General features: G+C 43.6%; 1 long non-coding RNA gene across 1 annotated transcript in view; it reads right to left on the bottom strand.

The window, feature by feature from the left end:
- Window positions 1–2323: 2323 nt before the first annotated feature.
- Window positions 2324–13856, bottom strand: part of LOC103169714 — a 41022-nt gene continuing 29489 nt past the window's right edge. The window contains exon 6 of the long non-coding RNA XR_003759730.2: window positions 2324–2658. This is a non-coding gene — a long non-coding RNA (uncharacterized LOC103169714). The remainder of the gene's footprint in view (window positions 2659–13856) is intronic.

The raw sequence follows: 13856 nt of genomic DNA, 5'->3' as shown, positions 1-13856 counted from the left end.
CGTCGAAGCTCTGTGTTAAGTAATGCAGATGTGGGGGCTACAGTGTTGCATTCTCACTTCCCTTCCTGGCAGGATGACACCAAAGGGCCAGGGCATTAAATGTTTTAAAATGAGAAAAGTAAAGGTTGGCCATCAGTGCATAAATGAGTTGCCAACCAACTGATCATCAAGCAAACCCCGCATCGCGACTGAAGAAGCAGCCACGTCACTCTGGCCTCTCCACACAGAGTGGACACAGATCCCACCTGAGGGTAAGATCTGAGAGCTAGATTGAAACTGGGTCTCCAGCAGCCCAGTGTCCATGTGGAAAAGTGGGGAGGAGGATTTCCTGGAGCAGAATTCTGCCTGCTGGAGCAGAGGAAGCTACCCTAGTTAACCCAAATTATTTGACAATGGAAGCTGGGCTGGTTCCAGGCATAGTTGCTGCTGGGGCTTGCCTGGACCTTACCCAGTGCCTATGGACAGAGCTTCATCATCTGTGCCAGGCTCCTGGCACCTCTTTACAGCACCCAAAATCCCTCAGGGAGCATGCAGGTGCTACACACCTGTGTAGCTCAGAGAGAATTATGACATTGGCCAGACCTAGCCCCTTTAGTCTTCGCTCCTGGCCCGAGGCTGCAGCTGGGCTAGTGAGGCTCCATCTCCCGGTGCTGCTTTAACACCGTTTCACTGAAGTACCCGAGTTTCCCCTCCTCAAAGCCTCTCCCTTTCCTCACCTCCCTTTGTCCGCTGCACTCTCATGGGGCAAGGATTCTTTCCAACCTGATTATTTTTTATCTGTCAACCCTAGTGCTTATTACAGTGTTTAGCGCAAAGTAAGCTCCTTATAATAATAATAATTACTAGAGTAGTAATAATAACAGAGATGGCTGCAAAGAGCACCAGTATCTCTCTCCCAGGAAAAATTAAACCTGGGACTGTGTTCCAACACTGGCGATTGGAATTTGTCAATGGTACCCTTTTAAAGCATTTAATTTTAAATAAACTATCCCTTCCCCATGCCTAAGGTTGAATGTCAGGCCACCAGCTGCAAATGCTGATTGGAGTTCTGTCTCCTCCGTTGCTGGGAAGCAAGGTAACAGTAGAATCTGAGAAAAGTAGTGTGGCTTATTAGATAGAGCATGGACCTGGGAATCAGAAGGACCTGGGTTCTAATCCCTGCTCTGCCACTTAATTCATTCATTCAATCAATCGTATTTATTGAACACTTACTGTGTGCAGAGCACTGTACTAAGCCCTAGGAGTGTACAATTCAGCAACAGATAGAGTCATTCCCTGCCCAATAATGGGTTCACAGTCTAAACAGGAGAGACAGACAACAAAACAAGTAGTCAGGCATCAATACCACCAAGATAAATAGAATCATAGATATATACACATCATTAATAAAATGAATAGAGTAATAAATAATATATACAAATATGCACAAGTACTGTGGGGAGGGGAAGGGGAAAGAGCAGAGGGAGGGAGGAGAGGAGGAGGGGCAGAGGGAAAGGGAGGGCTCAGTCTGGGAAGGCCTCCTGGAGGAGGTGAGCTCTCAGGGCTTTGAAGAGGGGAAGAGAGTTAGTTTGGCGGATGTGAGGAGGGAAGGCATTCTAGGTCAGTGGTAGGGTGCGGGCCAGAGGTCGACGGCGGGAGAGGCGAGAATGAGGCACCGTGACGAGGTGAGCGACAGAGGAGCGAAGTGTATTAGGTGGGCTGTAGAAGAGGTGAGGTAAGAAGGGGCCAGGTAATGGAGAGCTTTGAAGCCAAGAATGAGGAGTTTTTGTTTCATGCGAAGGTTGATAGGCAGCCATTGGAGGTTTTTGAGGAGGGGAGTGACAAGGCACTTCACTTCTCTGGGCCTCAGTTACCTCATCTGTAACCATGAGCACCATGTTGGACAGGGACTGTATCCAACCTGATTAACTTGTATGTACCCCAGTACTTTGAACAGTGCTTGGCACACAGTAAATGCTTATCAAATACCATAATAATAATAAATATTATTTTTCCAAAAAGTGCACACCTGCTGTAATATGCAAGTTGCCTGTTCCTCACCATGCATTAATGAATGAAGCCTATTCTACCAGGCCTTGGCAGTTTATTAAATTAGGTAAGCACCCATTCTGTAGGTTGTCCCAAATTCAAGGATGACATTTTTCTGCCTCCTTAGATTTCTCTTGGGAAGAGGTATTTGGGGCAGATATCTAGAGAGAAGCTCTTAGGAGGAATGAAGGAGGCCAAGGGTGCACTTCAGGCAGCTCTTCTAGCTCAGATCCATCAGCCAACATAGGAACTCTAGGTTAGGGGGCTCTGCCCTAGTTGCATCACACTCCCGGCATCAGTAACTGATTTCATTTTTTATTTTTGTTCACGGTTGGTCAGTGTGGTACTTGACTGATAAGTGCAGTGGTTCGTATTTGGCAAGTCCTACCAACAGGTTGACATCAGACCCCCAGGTTTCTGACTTTGGGCTTTGACCTTGTAACCAATCCTTCAAACATTTGTCTTTGAGATTTTGCTCATTGCTTTTCCATTCTTTTGTACTCCCTTCCCAGACTGATTTCTGAGTGGCTTTGGTTTAATGTTGGTGGTGTTCAGTGTGGTATGACATTTCCAAAGTGGACTTCACCGGGTTTTCTGGGCATCATTCTGTCAATCTTCAAGCATTTGGTACTGGGGGGATAGAGCAACAATTAGGGAAATGAAGAGGCAGGCTCTTTCAGAGTATCCAATGCGAGCACTTATGTATTTTTTTGTTCATAACTATCCTCTGTTCTTGAACATATACGTATAATCTATTCAATCTATCGTATTTATTGAGTGCTTACTGTGTGCAGAGCACTGTACTAAGCGATTGGGAAAGTAACATATAACAGAGTTGGTAAAACGTTCCCTGCCTAAAAGGAGCTTGCAGTCTAGAAAGGGAAACAGACGTTAAAATAAATTAATCACAGATTTTTACATAAGCACTATGGGGCTGAAGGAGGGGGGTATAAAGGGTACAAATCCAAGTGTAAAAGTGACATAGAAGGTAGTTTTGAAGAGGAAATGAGGGCTTCGGGAAGGCATCTTGGAGGGATTGTGCTTTTAATAAGGTTTAGTGATTGTGTGCAGGATATGAAGAGGGAGAGTGTTCTGGGCGAGGGGTCAGCAGTGAGATAGACAAGATTGAGGTACAGTGAATAGATAAGCAAAACTCTATTAGATAAACATTCAATTTATTTTTTCCAGCTTCAGTTTTTATAAATATATTTACGGCTTCCTTCCCCATTAGAGTGAAAGCTCCCTGTGCTCAAGGAACACGTTGTTTGCTTCTCTCATACATTTCCAAGCACTTTGTATAATAAATTGCCCTCGATGGGTTCTCAATAAATCTGCCCTGGCAACATTAAGCAGTAGATCCAGACTTTCTTTAATCATCAAAATCGCCACATTAGGCCATCCGCTCCAAAAGGAAACATTGTCAAGATTAGACAAAAGCATTGTCAAATGATCAGAATCAAACGTTACCTTCACTGTAAAAATATCGGGCACCAGATTCAACACCACATCAAGAAAACTTTGGGTGGTAGTAGTCTAAAGAAACTGTTTTTCATCTGTGATATTAGAGTCTTGTAAAGTTGACAATTCACGATCTTGGGTTTGGGAAAAATAACAAAACCTTTTCCATTCATTTTCATTTCATCCTACTTTTTTTTTTTGTAAAAAATGAAAGGCCATTTTCATGAGCAGAACACTGTTATTGCTGCTGAATTTGCTAAGGAAATTGGACAATTTATCAGTGGAAATGGTGGTGGTAGATCACAGTGTTACCAGAGGCGCTATTTTGCCATCTCCCGGTGCAGTAGTAATGAAAAAAATTAGGGTTATAACTGGAAATGATGAATCTGACTCCCCTGGGCAGGGCCGCAGGTATGGAATCAGTTTTCCTGTTAAGGGACCTCAGGAGGCATCATAGGTTTAAGAAGAGCACAGTGTAAAACTCCAATTAGTATTAAGGGAGGAGACAGAACTAAATCCCTAAACATCATTGTACAAATTGACATGAACAAATTGACCCCTAAGCTCTCTAATATTGGAAAAGTGAGCCAACAGGCTGGATTGGATGACTATTTTCTCTATATTTGGTGGTTTGACCCCTCCTTATTGGCAGTCTGGGTTGCTGTTTGCCCTTGAAAATTGCCTGATTTTATAAAACACCAAAAAAACTGTGTGCATGATTGGGAGCAAAATAGATGGAATAGCGTCGATACTACAAATGCTTTTTGGAGGGGAAATGGCAGTCTAGGTGTTGGTAATGTTGAATAGCAGAGCTATTGTTATTTACCTTTTCTTAGAAATTTTTTTTTGGCTATCTGCTCTCATTTGTCCTAAATGTGCCCCAAGGATGTCTAGTGAGATCTGCTGGATGGAGTAGGGATGAATCCTGGGTTAAGATGGATAGCCCGGTTGGAAATTTTCAGGCCGTGAAAAGCAGCAAATAGAAACTCAGGCAGAATTTTATGTCAAATAGACTGATGAAACATTGAGAAGAGCACTCTCCACAGTAACCATCAGTAAATGCTTAGTCAGCCTGCAGGTTTGGCAACAAATGTTTGTCAATGTAGGAGAGAGCTATACTCCAGGAGCAAGTAAAAGCACAAGGTAAAGGAAATAATAGAAAGATGAGAGAGAGCCATTTTGCTTTCACTAAAGACCAAGCAAAAATGCCATGAACAAAATAATCCTCCTTCACCGGGATAGAGAATCTTCTCATTATAAAAAATTTAGGGTTGTCGACTATCTCCTGAAATCTCCCCAGAAACATGTATTATATTGAATGTAGGTTTCCTGATATGTTTTGCGAGATCAGTAGCACTATTTTTAATGTAGGTCTTCTTCTGTAGATTGTAATCTCCTTGTGTTCAAGGAGGATGTCTACCAATTCTATAATATTGTACTTTCCCAAGTGCTTAGTGCACAATAAGAGCTCAATAAGTATCACTGATTGATCAGTAACAAGCAGTTTACAGCCAATCGGTGCTCATTGCCCATTATTATGGAAACACTCTAGTGCTGATCAGCCTTCTGCTAGACTGCAAACTCCTTGAGGGCAGGAATCATGTTCATTAACTCTATTGTATGGCCCCAAAGGCTTAGGGCAGTGCTCTGCACATAGTAAGAACTCAATAAATACCATTAATTTAATGATCCTAGGACATTGTGATTGGGGGATGTAGGATTTATTTGGTCCTGGAACAGGGATGTCCATGGGGAAAGCAATACTCCTAAACTTGATCTTTCTCTGGGAATGTGAATGGGTCCACCATTTGGGGTGCTAACCCAAGGTAGATAATGATAATAATTGTCACTGTGGGATTTGTTTAGTGTTTACTAGGTAGCAGACGCTGAACTAAACACTAGGGTAGATACAAGATAACCAGGTTAGACAGTCCCTGTCTCACGTGGGGCTTACAGTTTAAGTGGGAGAGAGAACAGGTATTTCATGCTCATTTTGCAGAAGAGGAAACTGAGGCATAGAGAGGTTAAGTGACTTGCCCAAGATCACACAGTAGGTAAGTACCAGAGCCAGAATTATAACTAGGCCATTCTGCTTCTCTAGGTGGAAGGAAGAAGGAACTGGAGTGGAAGGGGGAGGAATGTTACCAGGCATCGTGCCTACCACAAGTGCTCAGAACTTTGAGAACTTTGGTTTTCTGGTCCCAAAACCAGAGGCTGTTTGTTTAAAGGGAGAGAGAAAAATCCATGCCAAATCTTTTTTTTTTTCCATTCATGACTTGGATGAAGCCCAGATCTCGGTGCTGACTTAGCTTTTATTTTCAGTTTATTGCAGTTTCTCAAACTGGGTCTCAGGCTCCTGGGACCAGCAGGCCTACCAACCCAAGTGGCAGATGGAATTAAGCTAGCTCATCTGCTTCCCAAATAAGAGGCTGAGATTGAACCATGAGATTATAAAATCCATGAGGGCAGGCATCATGCCTAAGCAGTGTGGCTTAATGGATAGAGCACAGGTCTGGGAGTCAAAAGGACCTGGATTCTAATTCTAGATTGTCTGCTCTGTGACCTTGGGCAAGTCAATTCACTCCTCTGTGCCTAAATTACCTTATCTGTGAAATGGGGATTAAGATTGTGAGTCCTATGTGGGACAAGGAGTGTGTCCAACCTGATTTGCTTATATGCACCCTGGCACTTAGTACAGTGTCTAGTATATTAAGTGCTTAACAAATACCACAATTATTCATTCAATAGTATTTATTGAGCGCTTACTATGTGCAGAGCACTGTACTAAGCGCTTGGGATGAACAAGTCAGCAACAGATAGAGACAGTCCCTGCCGTTTGACGGGCTTACAGTCTAATCGGGGGAGACGGACAGACAAGAACAATGGCACTAAACAGCGTCAAGGGGAAGAACATCTCGTAAAAACAATGGCAAATAAATAGAATCAAGGCGATGTACAATTCATTAACAAAATAAATAGGGTAACGAAAATATATACAGTTGAGCGGATGAGTACAGTGCTGTGGGGATGGGAAGGGAGAGGTGGAGGAGCAGAGGGAAAAGGGGAAAATGAGGCTTTAGCTGCGGAGAGGTAAAGGGGGGATGGCAGAGGGAGTAGAGGGGGAAGAGGAGCTCAGTCTGGGAACGCCTCTAGGAGGAGGTGATTTTTAAGTAAGGTTTTGAAGAGGGAAAGAGAATCAGTTTGGCGGAGGTGAGGAGGGAGGGCGTTCCAGGACCGCGGGAGGACGTGACCCAGGGGTCGACAGCGGGATAGGCGAGACCGAGGGACGGCGAGGAGGTGGGCGGCAGAGGAGCGGAGCGTGCGGGGTGGGCGGTAGAAAGAGAGAAGGGAGGAGAGGTAGGAAGGGGCAAGGTGATGGAGAGCCTTGAAGCCTAGAGTGAGGAGTTTTTGTTTGGAGCGGAGGTCGATAGGCAACCACTGGAGTTGTTTAAGAAGGGGAGTGACATGCCCAGATCGTTTCTGCAGGAAGATGAGCCGCGCAGCGGAGTGAAGAATAGACCGGAGCGGGGCGAGAGAGGAGGAAAGGAGGTCAGAGAGAAGGCTGACACAGTAGTCTAGCCGGGATATAACGAGAGCCCGTAATAGTAAAGTAGCCGTTTGGGTGGAGAGGAAAGGGCGGATCTTGGCGATATTGTAGAGGTGAAACCGGCAGGTCTCGGTAACGGATAGGATGTGTGGGGTGAACGAGAGGGACGAGTCAAGGATGACACCGAGATTGCGGGCCTGCGGGACGGGAAGGATGGTCGTGCCATCCACGGTGATGGAGAAGTCTGGGAGCGGACCGGGCTTGGGAGGGAAGATGAGGAGCTCAGTCTTGCTCATGTTGAGTTTTAGGTGGCGGGCCGACATCCAGGTGAAGACGTCCCGGAGGCAGGAGGAGATGCGAGCCTGAAGGGAGGGGGAGAGGACGGGGCGGAGATGTAGATCTGCGTGTCATCTGCGTAGAGATGGTAGTCAAGGCCGTGAGAGCGGATGAGTTTACCGAGGGAGTGAGTGTAAAAATAACGTTGGTATTTGTCAAGCACTTACTATGTGCAGAGCACTGTTCTAAGCGCTGGGATAGATACAGAGTAATCAGGTTGTCCCACATGAGGCTCACAGTTAATCCCCATTTTACAGATGCGGTAAATGAGGCACAGAGAAGTTAAGTGACTTGCCCACAGTCACACAGCTGACAAATGGCAGAGCCGGGATTCGAACCCATGACCTCTGACTCCCAAGCCTGGGCTCTTTCCACTCAGCCACACTGCTCTCTCAAGTGCTTAATAATAATAATGGTAATAATGGTATTTGTTAAGTTACAAATACAATACAAATACCACGGAGAAGCAGCGTGGCTGGAGAAGCAGCATGGCTCAGTGGAAAGAGCACGGGCTTTGGAGTCAGAGGTCATGAGTTCGAATCCCAGCTCTGCCACTTGTCAGCTGTGTGACTGTGGGCAAGTCACTTAACTTCTCTGTGCCTCAGTTACCTCATCTGTAAAATGGGGATTAAGACTGTGAGCCCCACGTGGGACATCCTGATTCCCCTGTGTCTACCCCAGCGCTTAGAATAGTGCTTGGCACATAGTAAGCGCTTAACAAATACCAACATTATTAACATTATTATTATTAAGTTCTTGCAATGTGCCAAGCCCTGTTCTAAGTGATGGGGTAGATACAATGTAATCAGGTTGTCCTATGTGGGGCTAAAACTCTTAAGCCACATTTTTACAAATGAGGTAACTGAGGCACAGAGAAGTTGTGACTTGCCCAAGGTCACATAGCAGACAAGAGGCAACGCCAGGATTAGAACCCTTGTCCTCTGATTCCCAAGCTTGTGCTCTTTCCACTAAGCCACACTTGCTTAGTATGGGGTTCTGTGTACAATGTAAACACTCAGTAAATACCATTGATAGAATAATGGGTCATTCTAGTTGCATGTTTCCCCAACTCTGGTATTTTGAAGATTCATAAAAAATAAACAAAGCGGTGCAGTTTGAGAACACAGATCAAGTGGAAAGAGTAAGGATTGGAACACAGGACAAATGGAACAGTGCTCCAATGCTGAGAACAGTGCTTGGCACATAGTAAGCACTTAACAAATACCATAATTCTTATAATTATTATTATGGATTCTTATCCTCTTCTACCATCCACTAGCTCTGCAACTTCAGGCAAAGGACTGAATTTCTCAGTACTTCAGTTTCCACTCTTCAAAATGGATACAGAGAAAGCATCTAATAGTATAAATTCATTCATTCATTCATTCAATAGCATTTATTGAGCACTTACTATGTGCAGAGCACTGTACTAAGCGCTTGGAATGTACAAATCAGTAACAGATAGAGACAGTCCCTGCCCTTTGACGGGCTTACAGTCTAATCGGGGGAGACGGACAGACAAGAACGATAGCAATAAATAGAATCTAGGGGATGAACATCTGATTAAAACAATAGTGCTCTGAACTCACTGAAAGACAATTCCTTTGGGGTATTACCATTGTATTTATTTGTTTATATGGACTGCTGAGATTCCCACACAGCTAATACCCAAGCATTTTTTTCAAGTTCTGGAGCTCAAACTTGCCTAGCCCATAGTGAGATTTTAAGAAAGCATATTTGACACACAAACCCTTTGGCTAAATAGTTTCTGCAGATTGCCAGACCACCACAGCTTTGGAGGAGTACCATGTAATAATTATAAAAATAGTACTTGGTAAGCACTTACTTTGTACCACACACCGTTCTAAGTGCTGGGGTAGATACAAGTTAATCAGGACACAGTCCCTGACCCACATGGGGCTCACACTCTTATCCCCATTTTATAGATTAGGAAACTGAGGCCCAGAGAAGTGAATTGACTTGCCCAAGGTCACACAGCAGACATGTGGCAGAGCAGGGATTAGATGCAAGGTCCTTCTGACTCCCAGGCGCATGCTCTATCCACTAAGCCTCACTGCCTCCACAGCTTGTTCCTTAAAGCTGATGCCATTTTCAAGACAAATCTCTGTTAAAATAACTTAAGACTCGATGAGAAAATACAGGCCTAATGGATTAATTGGCCTCAGAATGTGTAATTAATAATTTCACATGATCCAAATCTACTATTTTGGAAATCGGACCCTCCAAGAGTTAGTGATAGTGGTGAAGTTGCCTTTGCTCTAGAGGACAGCTGAAGGGCCGTTCGTTCTAGACCATTTCACCATGATTAGGTGTAAAATTTATTTTTTCCTTTGGGACTCATGATTGTCTTATTTCTTGAGAATCTACTCTATGCTGGGCTTGATCCATACTCTACTGAAGAACGCATTTCAATCCACTGGGTGCTAACAATCAGTCAGTCAGTCAGTCATATTGATTGAGCACTTCCTATGTACAGGGCACTATACTCAGCACTTGGGAGATACACTATAACAGAATTAGTAAACATGATCCCTGCCCACAGTGAGCTTACACTCTAGAGCGGGAGACAGATATTAATAAAAATAAATTACTAATATGTACATAAATGCTGAGTCAGTGTCTCCACTACCATCATCATCGAGTAGTCTGACCTCCTTCAGAAATTGAGCTATATCCCACATTGAGGGTTCATAATTTTTTCTAAATGGTATTTGCTAAGCACTTATTATGTGCCTGGCAGTGTACTAAGTGCTGGGGTAAATACAAGCTACTTAGGTTGGACACAGTCCATGTGCCACATGGATCTCACAGTCTTAATCCCCATTTTACAGATGAGGTAAATGAGGCACAGAGAAGTGAAGTGACTTGCCCAAGATCACACAACAGACAAGTGGCAGAGCCAGGAATAGAACCCAGGTTCTTCCATCCTGTGCTCTATCCACTACACCATGCTGCTTCTCATTTTAGAATACATGGAAAGGGGAGAAAATGGAGACTAGGAAATATGTCCCAATCAAATGCTCAAAAATCATATTTGCCAGCCAAGATTAATCTAGATTGACTTTTAATACAAGGAGTTCGAATCCCAGCTCTGCTACTTGTCTGCTGTGTGACCTTGGGCAAGTCACTTCACTTCTCTGTGCCTCAATTACCTCATCTGTAAAATGGGGATGAAGACTGTGAGCCCTACGTGGGACAACCTGATTCCCCTGTGTCTCCCCCAGCGCTTAGAACAGTGCTCTGCACATAGTAAGCGCTTAACAAATACCAACATTATTATTATTATTATTAGGAGGGTGTGTGTGTGTGTGTGTTTAAGTAATTAGAGTTTCTGGCATTTTAATGTAGGATGGAGCACCTCACACTTTCAGTAGGTGAGCTCAGCAGAGAGTCTTTTGCATCTATTTTAGGGTACAACCAGCCATAGACTGTGAGCCCGTTGTTGGGTAGGGATTGTCCCTATTTGTTGCCAAATTGTACTTTCCAAGCACTTAGTACAGTGATCTGCACACAGTAAACGCTCAATAAATACAATTGAATTAATGGACTGGGAGCTACACCTCTAGTCTATAAGCTCTTCATGGGTATATATAATAATAATAATAATAATAAAGATGGTATTTGTTAAGCATTTACTATATACCAAGCACTGTTGTAAGTGCTGGAGTAGATACAAGGTAATCAGTTTGTCCCATGTGGAGCTCCCAGTCTTAATCCCAATTTTACAGATGAGGTAACTGAGGCCCAGAAAAGTTAAGTGAGTTGCCCAAAGACACACAGCTGACAAGTGGCAGAGCTAGGATTAGAGCCCATGACTTCTGACTCCCCACCCTGTGCTCTTTCCACTAAGCCATGCTGCTTCCCTATGAATCGTGTCTACAAACTCTGCTATATTGTACTCTCCCAAGCACTAAATACAGTGCCCTGCACACAGAAAGTGCTCAGTAAGTACCCTTGATTAATTGGTTGGAAGTGACCTCTCGTCTTCATTTCTTCTAGAGCATCCATGGATTCAACATCATATAAACTAACGGATTCCTTCTTGTGTTGTTGAACCTGGATGCCAGCCATCCATATTAGTTTTCAAGCAATAGTTGAGATCCTTATCATGCAGAGCTTCAAACACTTTCACCTTGCATGAACTAGAAAGTGTGATTAAAGCTAGGTACACCCTCGACCTCAATGAGTACTCATTGTGCACTCTTGGGTAAATGGGGAAGGGTGAGGAGATCAAAATAGACACCAATCTTAGCAGTGAGGATTTGAATTTAGGGACAGAACAAGCAGACCAGTACATAATGAATATAATATAAGTGAACAAATGACCATGGATAGCTTCATAAACATTATAATACCTTGAACTGATTAAATTCTTTTATTTTTTTCAAACCCCTTTCAGTTCAGTTATCCATTAGTGTCTTGACAAGATCCCTGTTCTGTAGAAAGAGATAGGTATTATAATTTTCATTTCACAGATGAGAAGACTGAGGTTCAGAGATGTTAAGTGAGTCACCTCAGGTCACATGCATGAGGTAAGAGGCAGAGCAGGCCCTAGACCCTACATCTTCTGACTCTTAAACCCCAAATTCCTTCTATTAGATTGTGCTGTCTCTGAAACTGTAGTATCAGAACTACTGTGAACACTTGAAAGCCTGTATACTACAGTCCTCTAGACTGAAATCTCCTTGTAGGCAGGGAACATGCCTACCAACTCTGTTATACTGTACTCTCCCAAGTGCTTAGTACAGTGCTCTGAACACAGTGAGTGCTCAGTATACTTTTTTAATGGTATTTCTAAAAGTGCTGACAAGTTAATGAAATTGGACCCAGGCCATACACCACATGGATCTAAGTCTTAATCCCCATTTTACAGATGAAGTACATGAGGCACAGAGAAGTGAAGTGTCTTGCCCAAGGTCACACAACAGAGAGGTGGTGGAGTGGGATTAGAACCCAGGTCCTTCTGACCGGTGGACGGTGGACGGTACTGCTTCTCTGATTGATTTATTGCTTTAGCTTACGACTCCCTCACCCCAGGTTCCCTGGCTCCAGGCCATTTCCTAGGCCTGTTTACCGTGTTTATTCATTATCCCCTTCGAGTTGACTGGCAGCTATCGATTTCTGTTCAAGCTGTTGCCCTTGGTGTCAAATAGTTTTACCATTTCTTCCCCAATTTTTCAGACAAATTTAATCATTTTTTTCCTCCTAAAGGTTTAGCTTTGTTCTTTGCACAATAATGAATGGTTTAGTAAATGGCTCATTGCAGGACTGAGGGGATGTAAGGGTGACCTTTATTCAATCAAATGTGCTGCCTCCTCTCAGGGTTTGGAAGATGGGAGGAGTTAGAGTCAGAACACAGAGGCTAGCAAAATCAACTGCTTATAGCAAATGGCCACCCACTCTTTTTATTTTTTATTTTGCTTTTTTAAACATTCTTTGAGGCAGTTGCCTCTCCTAGTGCACTTTCTGGGTCTCTTAAATTATAAATAACTTATTTTGTATCCCACCCCCTCTATCTAGCTCCTGCTGGTGTAGTTCTTCCCTTATGGTTCCAGATCGGAGGACAGAGTTTTGCCATACAGTTCTTTCAATAGAACTGCATTTAAGTACTGAGGAAAAACACATGGGTGCTTATTCAGATACTATTCCTGGTCCACAGGGGACTCACAATCTACAAAAATGGGAAGGGAGGGATTGATGATGGATCAACAAGGAATGAATGTATGGCGAAAGAAGTTAAGGAAACAGCGACAACAATAAAACAATAACAGCTACCATACATTATGGCTATAAGAGACCATTTTCAGGCTCCTTATCACTACGGTGGGATCATCCAAAGTCTTACAGTCATAGATTGGAGTCCAACATTTTAAAGGTTTGGAAATTCAATTCTTGCTTCAGTCTGCCCCATTCCAGCAGGATAGGACTAGGCTACCAAGGTGGGATTGGGGCGAGAGTGTTTCATTCCTCCTGAGGGGCCCCTCACTCAGAAGGAAGAAGAACTCCAGAGACCTAGAAGTTGTAGCCCTTACATTCATTCAATCATATTTATTGAGCGCTTACTGTGCGCAGAGCACTATATTAAGCTTCTGCCCATCTCCACCTTGAGGCTCATTGGAGTGCTTTCCTCATAACCACAGCCCAGAAAAATAGATTTTCACAAATAAAAAGAGCTATAGTTTCAGGAGGAATGAGGAAATGGAGACCCGCAACCAAGTTTTGGAGGGCTGAAACCTGTTCAATTCCCTCTCTGTAGCTAACTGGATAGATTGGGGCATTAATGCACTCCCTATGAGATGGCATCATCACTTTCAGGATGTAAGTCTCTGAATGTTCTCAAGTGTATCTGCCACAGATTTCCCAAAACAATGTCCCAGTGGCAAAGCTTTAAAGCTGACAATTAGAAAGCTGTGAACTTAGGTTCTAATCCCAATTTTGCCACTTTCCTGCTCTGTGACTTTGGGCA

Source organism: Ornithorhynchus anatinus, chromosome 5 (genome assembly GCF_004115215.2).
Source record: "Ornithorhynchus anatinus isolate Pmale09 chromosome 5, mOrnAna1.pri.v4, whole genome shotgun sequence".
In the NCBI taxonomy this organism is placed as follows: Eukaryota; Metazoa; Chordata; class Mammalia; order Monotremata; family Ornithorhynchidae; genus Ornithorhynchus; species Ornithorhynchus anatinus.
The sequence above is the reverse complement of the archived record's forward strand: the minus strand, read 5'-3'. Positions and strand labels throughout refer to the sequence as shown.